Genomic DNA, 13561 nt, shown 5'->3' with positions numbered 1-13561 from the left:
CCTGAAGTTGAAGATTGTGGTATGGACGTTAATAACAATTCGATGCGAAAACTATATATGCTTCGTTTATGGTCGGCAATAAGTCCCATACCTGGGAATTTCTCGTTTATTTCCATAATGCTGCTCAGCTAAATGCTGAAACTCCGCGATGCTTTAATGTCTTTGAGGAGAACATTAGTGAATTTCAATAGAACTTGCTGCTTTCGTGAAATTCTTGATAAATCATTTCTTGCTGCCTAATCGCCGTTCGGAATAGATCTCTTCAGCATTTTCCGTTGAATGAAGTTATCCGGTTAGAGATTCTCACTTCAATATTGTTTGATATACTAAGATCGACTTAAATAAGTAATGTACTAAATGACGTAGCGTATTTGTATGAGTAGTCAGTATTATTCACTTGTTATTTTTTCGGCTATCCGGTCTATACTTTTGTAGACCAGTGTCAGTATATATAGCACCATTCATTTATTTTATTTTTCGTTGTGATACTTTTGTGATGGCTAAAAAGCCCATTCGAGTAATCATTTGAAAGGCATAGCCTTACCTTAAATTGATCACTGCAAACTAAACTCAATCAATTTATTTTGCGATAAAAAATTAAGTAAATTGATGGTGACGCAAAATCAAAATAATAGTTTTGATTGGTTTGAAATACTTTCACTTTCGAAATCACGAAACGCGTCATATGTTTTGCTTGACCTCATTATGCCTAAATTACGCAGTTGTATGTGGAAAATTTTAGAGTTTTGAAACTACATATTTTCTTCCATTCAAATGCATTATTCACATTAATTGTTATGGATTATGTTCAATGTTCAAAGGATACAATAATGGCATTTTTTTTTGTCACGATTGATAATATGGAAAGTACCTAAAAGAGTCCAACTCATATTTCACTCTCTAAATTGGGCAATTTAGTTACTGCACCCTGATAATGGAAAATCCAAGCCCAAGGTATGTTTTGAAAATCATTGAGTCTCAAAATATATCCAAATTTCATTGAGATTATTAAATCAAGCCAAATCATATAGTAAAAAAAAGACAAGACTTCCTTTACTCCCACCGCAAAACACAAGCTTATTTTACCGTTCTTGTGGTTCGTTCTATGATTCAATCCACTTAATAGTCTATGTAATTGGTAAAAAAAAAATTCACTTTCGGCCTATTGGTTCAACAATTCCAATTTCTAATGGCCAATTAGTGCACATCGTGTGGGAAACGAGCTTTGTTATTCTCAAATCAATCAAAGAAGTTGTTAGATGAGGATATTATATGAGTCAAATTAAATTCAATCCATTCAAGTTGAAGGGTCTTATCTCATCTATCGATCCGCTAGATGAGAATATTATATGAGTTAAACTAAATTAAAATCATTGAAATTGATGTGTCATATCTCAGCTGACGGTTCAAATTTAGTTTAATATATAAACCATAGGTTAAATGAGTAATTTTCTTTTGCATTGAATGCCCTTCCACCCATGGCTTCCTGCCAAGCCAAATCATGCATTCCTTATGGAGTTGCCTCATTCTCTAATTACCATCATTGTGATCCCCCCTCGATTTACATATCGTCCCCCTCTTTCATTCTCACATCTTTCTCTCTCTATCAAAACCCTAGCAAATTCAATGTTGTCCTTTGGCCTAGCCAGACATATCAAGCTTACCATGACTCAATCAAATTCAATGGTGTCCTTGGCCTAGCCAGACATATCAAGCTTACCATGACTCTATAGATGATCACAAGGTCATAAGGGATTTGGGTTTTGAAGACCAATATCAATGACATGATTTGAAACTTTGTGATGAATGGCCAAGTGACATAAATGATTGCAAGACTCATGTTCTTTGATTGGTTGCATTGTTTAGACTTACCCATGACTGTTCTGTCAAATTCACATCGAATAATTATTTATAGATTCAAAAAGTAAAACTATCTATATTAATCAAAGGTAATACTAGTCACGTGACTTAGATTCATCAATCATTGTGAATGCGAGATTTAATTCACGCAACTTGATTGCATTGAGCTATTGTTGTGGCGAGTCTAATTAACTAATTGTTGCTAGATCTAGGTTGGGAAGACATCAACCATAGTCAATATTGTTCCTTTTTTCTTTTCTCTCTCCACTTGCAATCGGAAACTCTTTTTGTCTAACAAAAATTGAAGATATAAGAAGCCTTAGTTTCTAGAATGACAAAACAGCCAAAATCGAGAAATTTAGGCTGTTATTAAAGATATGCATACTTTTATTTTAACAATCTACAGAAATTCTTTCACCATCTAATACAGTACCTGATCTTGACTGTCTTGGTGCTGGGTTTGTCTATGACAGCCATTGGAATCTCATGAGCCTAACAAATGTTCTCCCTCAGTCAATTTTGTTGCGGATCGAGTCTATGCTACCACCTTCAAACTGTGGTGGTGATGACTTATTGATTTGGGGTAACAATAGCGATGGCTCTTTTAGTGTCTTGTTTCATGAAGTTTTTCAAACTTCAAACTGATGTGTGCCGTCTTTTTGTTGTTACCTGTCGAATATCTAAATTCGATCCTATCAACGATACAAGAAAGTAATGGAAATTCGCACAACACAAGAATTTACGTGGTTCAGCAGGGGAGATGTTCCGCCTACCTACGTCTACGGGGAGATGAGATCCGTTTCACTAATAACGTAGAAAAGTGTACAGCCACTCTTTTCACACCTTGCTCTCTATGTTTACAGACCTGTTTCGCCCTAAATATATATAGCGAAACCCTACATGGCACAAATTACAAAGTTGCCCATATAGCCTAAAATATTTAACTTTCCCATATAAATCCTTCTATGACTGAACATAAAACGTCTCTGGCGGCCCGGGGGCGCTACCCCCGCGACCCCTGTGCTGTCCAGTTGTCAGGGGGTCTTTCGGAACCGTTTCATAATCTCTTGGATAACAGAATACAATACATCAACCTCAACATTACCCTACAGACACATGCACGAGTACATGTAGGTTTGTGCCCAAAAATGTGCCTGCTCGACTAAAACCGTATAGATCTACATGAAATACATGTGGACTTGCGTTTTCATGCATTTTTTGTTGTGGGTGTTTGGTATTGTGGATGGTATAGGTAGAGATTATCAATTCTTCTTTGATGTAATACGTGAGGGTTTTGATTGGAAATCAAAGATGCTAAGTTTTGGCCAATTAGATATAGGACTACTAGTAAATCTTAACTTAGTGAGTCTTAACTGAATCTTTCTCTAAAACTACATTTAGCAAACCATGCTGTTAGATAAATTTTCAAAGAAAAACAGTTGATTTTTGCGAAGTTTGCATTGTTTGTCTTATGTATGAAGTCTTGGGGTTCTTTGTTTTAATGAAAAAAAAAAGAAAAGAAATTAGAGGAGGTTACTTTTCAGCCGAATAAATAAATTGTTGATGTGTTCAAATTAAAAAGAGTTAACCATTTTTATGAATAGCGCATATAGTTGTAATAGAGTTACTGTTACTTCCTTTATTTTGGGCTTTTATCATAAATCAAACCCGATCGTGATTTTCTTGATGGTAAACATATGGAATATTAAGGTCAAGTTTTCAAAAATAAAAATCATCCACTATTTTCCAATAAAGAGTGTATATAGCTGTGATAGAATTTTATGCATAAGAAACTTTTTTCTTGACATAGGGTTATATGCTAAGCTTGTGTCAAACCAAATTGCCAGTATTCTTATGAGTGATATTATAAATTGACACTTATACATACATACCGAACAAAACATATGATGCAAGCACTTGTATTAACTATATGGTCTGTGTACTTCTTTTTTTTACCGAGTACATATCCATCACCAATGATCGAGACAATTTGATTTGTAGCAATTTACTAACTATCCACATCATTAGTGATGGATGGGGATGTGTAGAAAAGTCAGTACCTAATATTTTCTTATTAAGAAATACCATAGTTAAGGTAAAATCAAGAAGTCTTATGATTGATGGTGATTCACAATGGCGTTGGATGCAGAGGCCATTTGAAACTTCAACTAGACCAAGTATCTTATAAATTAGATCACTTTGATTGTATTAAGCATATCTTTGTATCTAGTTGTCGATTATTTTCATTGTGATTCCTTTGTATAAACTTTTTATGCTTACCCGGTGGCATTGGTCTTGTACCCCACCACCCCGAGGAATAGTCCATTGCACGTGGGATACCTCGGTTGGGATACCTCGGTTATCAAAAAAAAAAAAAACTTTTTATTTTGATGTGCATCGTGCATTACATTTTGTGTAGTGTTCTTTATACAATTGAGATTTTTTTTCATCGCGTTAATGAATCTCATATCTTTGGTAACCTTTCATCTTTTGTAACGGGGAGAGAGACATATCACAACATCAGCACTACACGCGAGAAGAGAGATTTTAAGTGAAGTTTCTTGGCGAGTGAGAATATATTTCGCATTCTATCTTAAGGTAGAAAATTGAACCTCTCAATTCATCTTTAGACAATCTTAATACTTACTAGCGCTGAGTTGACATAATCAATATATTTGTGTAAACTAAAATTCAATAGCGCAGTTGGCCTAACAAGACATATCAGGATTGCCATGACTCGCCCCAAACAAAGGGAACCGGTGGACTTTGCTCTATCCCAAGATCCCCAAATTTTGGTTTTGATTGAGCACAAAATAAAAGAAGATAATGCTGATTTTGTTATTGATAGTAGCTTCCGAGGATGGAATTATACTCATAACTATATGTGCAGTAGCCTGGGTAGAATATGGATCCTATGGAAACAATCCATCCTTAGTATAACAATGTTGGAGGTATCTGCCCAAGTAATACATTGTCTCATTGAAAAACCTAGGGTGGATTCTTTTTTGATGTTGGCCATCTATGGATACAACACTGAAGTGGAACGAGGGTCCCTATGGCGCAACATTTCAAATTTCTCTATCGGACATACTAGAAACCTACCCTGGTTGTTAATGGGGGATTTTAATGAAACAAGAGACACAAGTGAAAGGATTGGCTCCACGGTTCGTTGGACTTCGGGTATGGAGGAACTTAACACCATGATTGAGGAGCTAGCACTTATTGAACCTTTGTCTACAAGCACTTTCTTCACATGGACAAACAAAAGCCTCGGGAATAATCTTAAAGCAAGCAGAATTGATAGAGTCCCGATTAATGCAGATTAGCATAACAATTTTAACCACTATTCAGTTGAATTCCTTCTACCTGGGGTATCATATCACTCCCCATGTTAGGTGCGTCTCGACACCACATATAGAAGACGGAAATTCTCGTTCAAATTCTTTAATTTCTAGACTACGAGTCCTGAGTTCCTATGTATGGTCTCCACGAGCTGGCAACAGGAAGTTAGAGGATCAAGAATGTTCACAGTGGTGATGAAACTCAAAGCACTGAAACGATAACTCCAGGGCCTGAATAAATCTCAGTTTGAGGACTTACATATAAAGGTCAAGCAGGCTAAGGAGAGCTTACAACGACTTCAATAGGAGCTAGTGGATGACCCTTATAATCCCATTACTCGGGCAAAAGAAAAGACACAACTAGAAGAATTACTTGCTCTCAATAAACATGAAGAAGTTTTGCTCAAACAGAAATCTAGAAATCTTTGGCTAAAGGAGGGGGACAACAATAGTAAGATCTTCTTCGCCGCCATGATGTGGAGGAGTGCCTAGAATAGGATAAATCAACTTAAACTCAAGGATGGCTCTATTATTACCGAAGAGTGTGCTATTAAGAATACAATTATATTATATTATCAACACCTTCTTGGTAACTCCGGTCGAAATAGGACTCATTCTGATAGATACGCTTCTTTATTTCATGAAGATGTTAATGCTCTGGTTACATTTCCTACATTTCAAAGATCATAAATCCTCAGAGTTTTAAAGGGCTTCAATGATTTCAAAGCTCCGGGTCCAGATGGATATAACATTCTATTCTACAAATGCACCTGGCCCATTATAGGCAAAGACATTGAGGAAGCTGTCATGGACTTTTTCTCGTCCGAAAGAATGTTGAAGTCTATAAATTCCACATTGATTTGCCTTGTACCGAAGGTCCACAATCCATCCTACCTCAAGGAGTTCAGACCCATTTCATATTGCAATGTCCTATATGGGATCATATCTAAGCTACTTGCAATACGAATAAGTTGCATACTTCCGTCGATTGTTGGGCTAAATCAAACTGCTTTCATTACTGGACAACAAATATCAGAGAATATTCTATTGTGCCAAGATCTATTACACAACTACCACAAGGGCGGGAAAGGTAAACGCGTGGCAATAAAGATAGATCTCATGAAAGCTTATGACACGGTAAGATGGGATGCAGTCCTTGGGGTTCTCAAAGCTAAATACGGCCCAGTACTTAGTGGATCTGATAACCGAGTACATAACTACTCCGAGGTTTTCAATGATTTTCAATGGCGAACAGGTTGGCTATTTTGACAGTACTAATGGATTGTGACAAGGTGGCCCTCTTTCTCCATACTTGTTTGTCCTGGTTATGGAAATTCTTAATCGAATTGTTAGTGCAAAAGTTGCTGCCTTTGCTTGTAAGTATCACTGGCGTTGCAAAGTGCAACAAATTACGCACTTATGCTTCGCATATGACTTGTTCTTATTTGCTCATGGAGATGTAGATTCAGTCATTTGCCTTGTTGATGCCCTTGACGAATTTGCAGCTCTCACTGGACAACGGTTTAACCCTGATAAATGCCAAATCTTTTTCTCTGGGTTGAATGAGGATGAGAAGCACCTTATACTGGACCACACGCCTTTTTTCATAGGTACTCTTCCTATTCGATACTCGGGTGTCCCCTTAGTTACCAAAAGATTCACTCACACTGATTGTAAGAGTCTTACTAATAAGATCTTTAAGAAAATTGAATGCTGGGGCATGAAGCACATAAGTTATGCAGGGCATTTGCAGCTAGTCAAATCAGTTCTCGTCTCCATCTGCACTTATTGGATGCAAATGTTCTTACTTTCAAAACAAACTATCTACGAGGTTGAGAAGAGGATTTGACAATTTTTATGGGCCGGTAATGCAGTAGATCATAAATCGCATAAGGTTGCATGGCAAGTAGTTTGTTCACCTAAAAGGGAAAAATGATTGAGTTTACCAAATCTGAACAAATGGAACGAAGTATTGTTGGGCTGCATGATGTGGAACCTCATCAATCGTCCGTCCTCTTCGCTTTGGAGTATATGGGTTCACAACACAAAATGCAGAGGCACTCCAATTATGTAGGTCAACATTAAGGGCAATATGGCATGGAGTTGGCTCTGCCTCCTGAAATTGCGACCCGTTCTAACCCCGATTATCCCTATCTCAAGTTACTATTGCTGTGATGTATATGACGAACTCAGGTATGTGGGACCAGCTGTGGAGTTGTATAACCTAATTTGGTCCCGCGGCATTATCAAACATAATTTTATTAGTTGGCTAATTTGCAGAAATAGACTACCGATAGCAGAGATCATCTCCCAATGGATGTCTTCCATTGATATCCAATGTCATTTCTGTAGGGCCAGTGCAGAAGACAGAACACATTTATTCTTCCAGTATGAGTGGACAGTGTAACAGTCTGAATTTTCGATCCTTTTCCCGGGATTTAAGAAATGAATTTGACCAATGCACTATAGTGAGATCTTACCCGGGACTCGCGCATTCTCGGGATGCTAACCTTAGGGTAAGGCTATTACGGGATTGAGTTCGCACGACCAAAGAACTCGACCTGGGTTCGATCTTCGACCATATGGATTGACGAGGGAATGTTTTGAGCCAACCGAGACCAGTCTATTTGATTGATCGTGTCCGAAGGGCACTAGTGACAGACCCTCGCAATTATATGACAACCGAGGTCGTTCCGGGTAGAGTAAACTTAAACGTGATTTGACTCGGTGTCGGTCACGGGTTGAGAGCGCGTAATCCTAATGAGCCACCCGTTAGCAAGAGATAAGCTAAAGTCGCGATTAGTCAATTTTAGTCATTTCTTGGAATTCGGGCCCGGGAATCGAGAATTTTGAAAAGTGATAATTTTGAGCGGCCGATGACGTTTTTGGCTTGGCCAACCTTGGGGCCACCCATTTCTGCAAAAAAAAAAATAGATTTTGATCCGGGGCCGGAAAAATTACGGTTTTGCCCATGTGGACACCAATGTTGGATTTTGAAGTCGTTTGAGGTTATTTTTCGAGGCTAGCGTCATTTTGGGGTGGCCACGTGCATTTGGAACAGTTTTGGACAAAAATTGGAATTTCGACAACAATTGAAAAAATAATATTATTTTATTCCCGGAACTTCGCAGTTGATTTTCGAGGGCTTAGAAAGTGAATTTCGCGATTCCGACACCACATTATGTTGGCCACGCACATATGGAACGCGTATGTGCGAAAATTGGAATTTCGTCCCGGGACCGGAAAATTACCATTTTGCCCCTGGGCTAATTTTTGGGTCCGAATTTTTTTTGGATAAATTGGGATAATTATGGATAAATATCAGCTGCATCCTTGGGGACCATTGACCCTTTTGCCCCTCTCTTTTTAGATAAGAATGAATAGGAACCATTTAATTAGGGGCATTTTAGTCCTTTTTACCTAAGCTTGACACATGGCACCCCTAATTAAATTATTTGACCAAGTTGGCTGATCTCTCTCTCTCCTCACTCACTCTCACGTGCAGACCAGCCCTCTTTAGAAATTTTCTCCCCATTTTCCCACCTTTTCTCTCCACTTTCTCTCCATTTTCCTTCATTTTCTCTCTCGCCGGAGTTTCGCCGGAGCCACGCCGGCCAGCTGTTCCACCTTCCCGCTCTAGCCGAGTTAGTCTAGAGTCCGGTAAGTCGCGATCTAATCCCTATTTAGGACGTCGGGTATTTTCGGACTCGTTCGGGTATGGTTTAGAGTATTTAGAGGGTGATTAAGGTGTCGATAATGGTTTTTGGTGGCTGATCGTGGTTGTTGATGGCTGATCGTGACTGTTAGCGGGTGTTATGGGTTGGATTAGACGTCGGGAAATGAGTTTAGGCGGTTGGAATTTGGTAGGAATCGGTTCGGGTTTGAATCCGTGAGGTTCGGGGTGAATTGCGGATTCGCGGTTACTGTACCTGCCCGGTTTACTATTTTTGTAGAGAATTTTGGGGGCCGAATTTGAGGAAATTTTCTTCATGAAAGTTGCTCCCAACATCTTGAAGTATAACATATATTAATTTGGGAATTTTTGGAAATCATTTGATGCCATTCGGAAGTCCATCTTTGGACCGAAATAAAACTGCCCGATTTACTGTTCACCCGACCTTCGGGTCTGTTCGAATTTTTATAAATTTTTCCAGGCCTATTCTCGAAACACTTCCTTCACAAAACCTGTTGGGGACATTTGTGGATATAACATATAAAAATTTCAAATCTTTTCAAGGTGATTTGGGTGTTGAAATAAATGTATTTTGAGGACAAAATAGTCTGTTAGAGCGAACTGATTTTGGTCTGATTTTGAGGGACAAAAAGGCATGGTTGTAGATTGAACCGGATTTCGTGTTCTTCATAAGAAATGTTTATCGGGATGTGTTTTGCGACATATCCAAAATTTAGAATTTTTGGAGTTCTTTTACTATTTATTTTGATGGGATTCCGGTCACTGTTTAGGGTTTGGTTTAGGGGATTTTGTGACTGTTTTAGGGGCTGTTTGGGGCTGAATTGAGAGACTTGTTATTTGGTGGTTGTGGACTGATTTGGCGACGAAAATTTGAGGTATAGAAAGCTTGGGTAGGACCGTGATGTTGTGACTGGATTGGGGTTGAATTGTGCAATCGATCAGTGGGAATTATGCTATGAATTGAATTGTGTACGTGGTTGTGTGATTTGTGATCGTGGGCTGATTTGGATTATGCTTGAGCTGAATGTGGATTGGTGATATGCAGTGTGTGCTTGGCCGTGAGATGTGGTGGTGTGATAGTGCATTCGCGTATTGTATTCGCGTGCCAAGAATGTGTGATTGGGTGGCGTGTTCGTGTTACGAGAATGTGAAATTGTGAAATGTGTGTGAGGTGTGCGTGTTTGGCAGTGTGTAGGTGTGGCCGTGTGACAAATGTGGTTTGAGTGGAACGAAGGTACTGGAATGTAGGATTGGTTTGAAAAGTGAGACCCTGAGGCGTGTACGTTTACGCGGGGTGAGGTCCGTCCTGAGGCGTGTACGTTTACGCGGGACGATGCCGTCCCTGACGAGGTGACGATGCCCGGCCCGACGGGGTGACGATGCCTGATGTGGTCAGAAGACCGTTGGCCTGATGCGTTTTACGCGGGCGCGGTAGAAGAAAAGTGTGTGTAGGATTCCGTCCTGAGGCGTGTTCGTTTACGCGGGACGATGTCGTCCCTGACGAGGTGACGATGCCCGGCCCGACGGGGTGTCGATGCCTGACGAGGTCAGAAGACCGTTGGCCTGATGCGTTTTACGCGGGCGCGGTAGTGGTGGAAAGATTGAGAATGAGTGGGAATTGGCTTGAGGTGCGAGGTTTGAGAAAGTGACGCGTGGTGTGAGTTGGTGTGCGATTGTGTTTGTATCGCGTAATGCAGTGCGCGATTATGGGGTAAAATCTGCTAGGCATGGTATGGGACGTGCCCAAGTAGGTTTTGCTTTATAATCCAGGCACGCCCGCGGCCTGTGATGTACTTCTTTGTGGTATGATTGGCGTGTGTATTGATATGTGGAAAGTGTGTGATGGCATGTGTGCAAGAATTGTATGTTGGGATTGTGGGCTAACGGGCATGGTGCGTATGCAGAGAGTCCAGGTATGTGTGAATGTTTGATTGCTGGTTGTGTGGTTGTTTGGTTGCGCGTTTGGATGTGTCTGGAATTACGTGATAGCCTAGGTGGGGCTTAGGTTGTGACTTATTGAGATGTGATCTCATGGTTGTTTCAACCAAACCATTTCAGAGCCCCGCCTGAATGTCGAGGTTGAGGTCGACTCGGAGTCGTCGGGTGAGCAGATAGCTGCGGAGGATTCAAGTGGTGATGCCGAGGACAGTGAGTCAGAGTGGACGCCTTCGAGAGGGCGTAGGGGATAGTTCTGGGAGGAGGATGCGCCCCATTTTTGGATAGTGCTGACCTAGAGAGCTGATCTTAATAATTTGGTGGTTTGGAGTTTATAGTTCGGTGTGCTTATAAATTATTTTGTGGTTTGTATTGGCGGATGATATAAATATTTGGAAGTGTAATATATGCTTGGTGGTTTGTCGATTTGTTCCTTCTTGGTGTTCTCCAATTTTATTGTCCGGGATTTTTGATTGCTTCCGCCGCGATTTAACTCTGATGTTTGGGTTGGGTCGGCGGCGTTCCTGGGACGTCGCAATATTTCGACCGGAGCGGGATGTCGCGAGCTCGATGGGGTTCGAGGCGTGACAGACAGACAGCATATGGCAGAGTATTCTTGCACAATAAGGGATTAGGCGTCCTTTAGGAGGATGGAATGATGAACTTCAATGAATGATTAGAGCAACAAAGGACAAAGACTTGGCGGCAAGACTCATCAAGGTGTCCTTTCTAGCAACCATCTATTGCATTTGGATGAAACGTAATAGAAGACGTTTTCAAAACAAGTCTACTGACAGTCATATCGTTTTGGTAAAGGTGCGTAAAAATGTAAGAGGTAGAGCCTCGCTTTATAAAAAAATTATACCTTCCCAATCAAATGTTTTATTGGCTACTATATGGAGAATTCATACCTCCATATTTTCGAATCATTAGCTCTATTTGTAATGCTGAAAATGCCCCTAAACTGCTGCACTTCATTGGTTTTATAATACTTACATTTTACCACAAAAAAAAAAAGATTGCCATGACTCGATATCAACAATCTCAAGCTCATAACTGATTTGGGTTATGAAGACCAATATCAATTACATGGTTCTAAACTTTATGGTGATTGGCCAATGACGAAAATCATTGCACGACTCATATTCTTAGCGATGATTATGACTACATCACTGGGCGTCGAGCACTTGTGTCCTGAGCAAGAGCACATGCACCGATCTCAAGTCCACAAAGGTTAGGCTCGATGCCCCGATGCATATGCCTGAATCCCTAGCACCCTAGCCCTGGTCCATAAAAGCCAAGTGCGGGATACTAATGCCCGAGCCCACTGAGGCCGAGCTGGGGACTTGGCGCTCAAGCTAAGGACGCTAGTGCCGGGGCGCCTGTTGACCAAGTCAATCGAGGTCGGCCCATGCTCAAGACTATGGTGCCCGGGCACCGGGGCCTTAAGCCAAGCCTTGATGGACCCTTGCACTGGTGTTGGGGACTTGAGCATTAGCACTGGCCAGAGCTTAGACTCCATGGATCTCGGCATTGGCACCGGGATCTCAAGCCTAGGCCCAGGGGATTCGGAAATGAGCGCTAGAGTTTTCATGTCCAAGTGCAAGGTTTTTAGTCCATTGCCGATATCAAGTCATATTCAAAGGAAAATCATTTTCTTAAATTTAAGCATAAGTTTTTCGTTTACTAGGAAAATATTTTCCATTCACTCATTTTCATAAACGATCCAAATGCAGGAAAATGAGGAATATGTTTTTATGGAAAATATTTTTTGTAAAACAAACGAAACTTTAAAATTACTAGGTTTTCCTTCATCCAAATTAATTATTCACATTAATTGTTGTGGGTTACGTTCAACTTTTAAACAATACATTTAGGGCATATTTGTTTGTGATGGTTATTATTATTTTTTTTTGGTCTGGCTGTCATGATTGATTCAAATGGTTGAAAATGTGGAAAGTACTTAAAGTTTCACTCTATAAAGTAGACATGGCCACGGACCGGTTTCGGCCCGGAACCGGCCTGGTCAAACCGGTCCCCGGGCCGTTGACCGGGCCTGCGGTTCAGAACCGGAACCAGCCCGTGGCCTACGGGCCCAGTTCCGGTTCCAAATTATTATTATTTTTTAAATAATAATGAATTTTTTTTTAAAAAAATTCATTATTTTTTTTATAAAATAATTTGAACTCTAATTGCCGTGCATTGTAAGTGCATTGATCTCTAATTACAATGCTTGGCTTAGGTGTATCGAACTCTAATTACAAAGCTTGGTTTGGGTTTTATACACAATAATTCTAATGACTCTTCGTTCCCATTCGATATGGGACTCTTAGCTTGCCTTGAACACCTTCAATGTGATACTCTTGGCATTTGCATAAAGACAAGCCAAGAGTCTCACATTGAAAGTGTTCGAGGCAAGCCAAGAGTCCCACATCGAATGAGAACGAAGAGTCATTAGAATCATTGTGTATAAAACCCAAGCCAAGCCTTGTAATTATAGTTCGATACACCCAAGCCAAGCACTGTAATTAGAGATCAACGCACTTACAATGCATGGCAATTACAAGGCTTGGCTTGGGTTTTATACATAATTATTCTAATGACTCTTCGTTTCCATTCGATGTGGGACTCTTGGCTTGCCTTGAACACCTTCAATGTGAGACTCTTGGCTTGTCTTCATGCAAATGCCAAGAGTCTCACATCGAATGGGAATGAAGAGACCATCAAAGGG

General features: G+C 40.2%; 1 protein-coding gene across 1 annotated transcript in view; it reads left to right on the top strand.

Annotated features, from left to right (window-relative positions):
* Window positions 1–13561, top strand: part of LOC115682911 (uncharacterized) — a 52627-nt gene that overhangs the window by 11827 nt on the left and 27239 nt on the right. The window lies entirely within an intron of this gene.

Source organism: Syzygium oleosum, unplaced genomic scaffold, assembly GCF_021117445.2.
Source record: "Syzygium oleosum isolate NSW1041296 unplaced genomic scaffold, Sole_v2.1 Sole_v2.06, whole genome shotgun sequence".
In the NCBI taxonomy this organism is placed as follows: Eukaryota; Viridiplantae; Streptophyta; class Magnoliopsida; order Myrtales; family Myrtaceae; genus Syzygium; species Syzygium oleosum.
The sequence above is the reverse complement of the archived record's forward strand: the minus strand, read 5'-3'. Positions and strand labels throughout refer to the sequence as shown.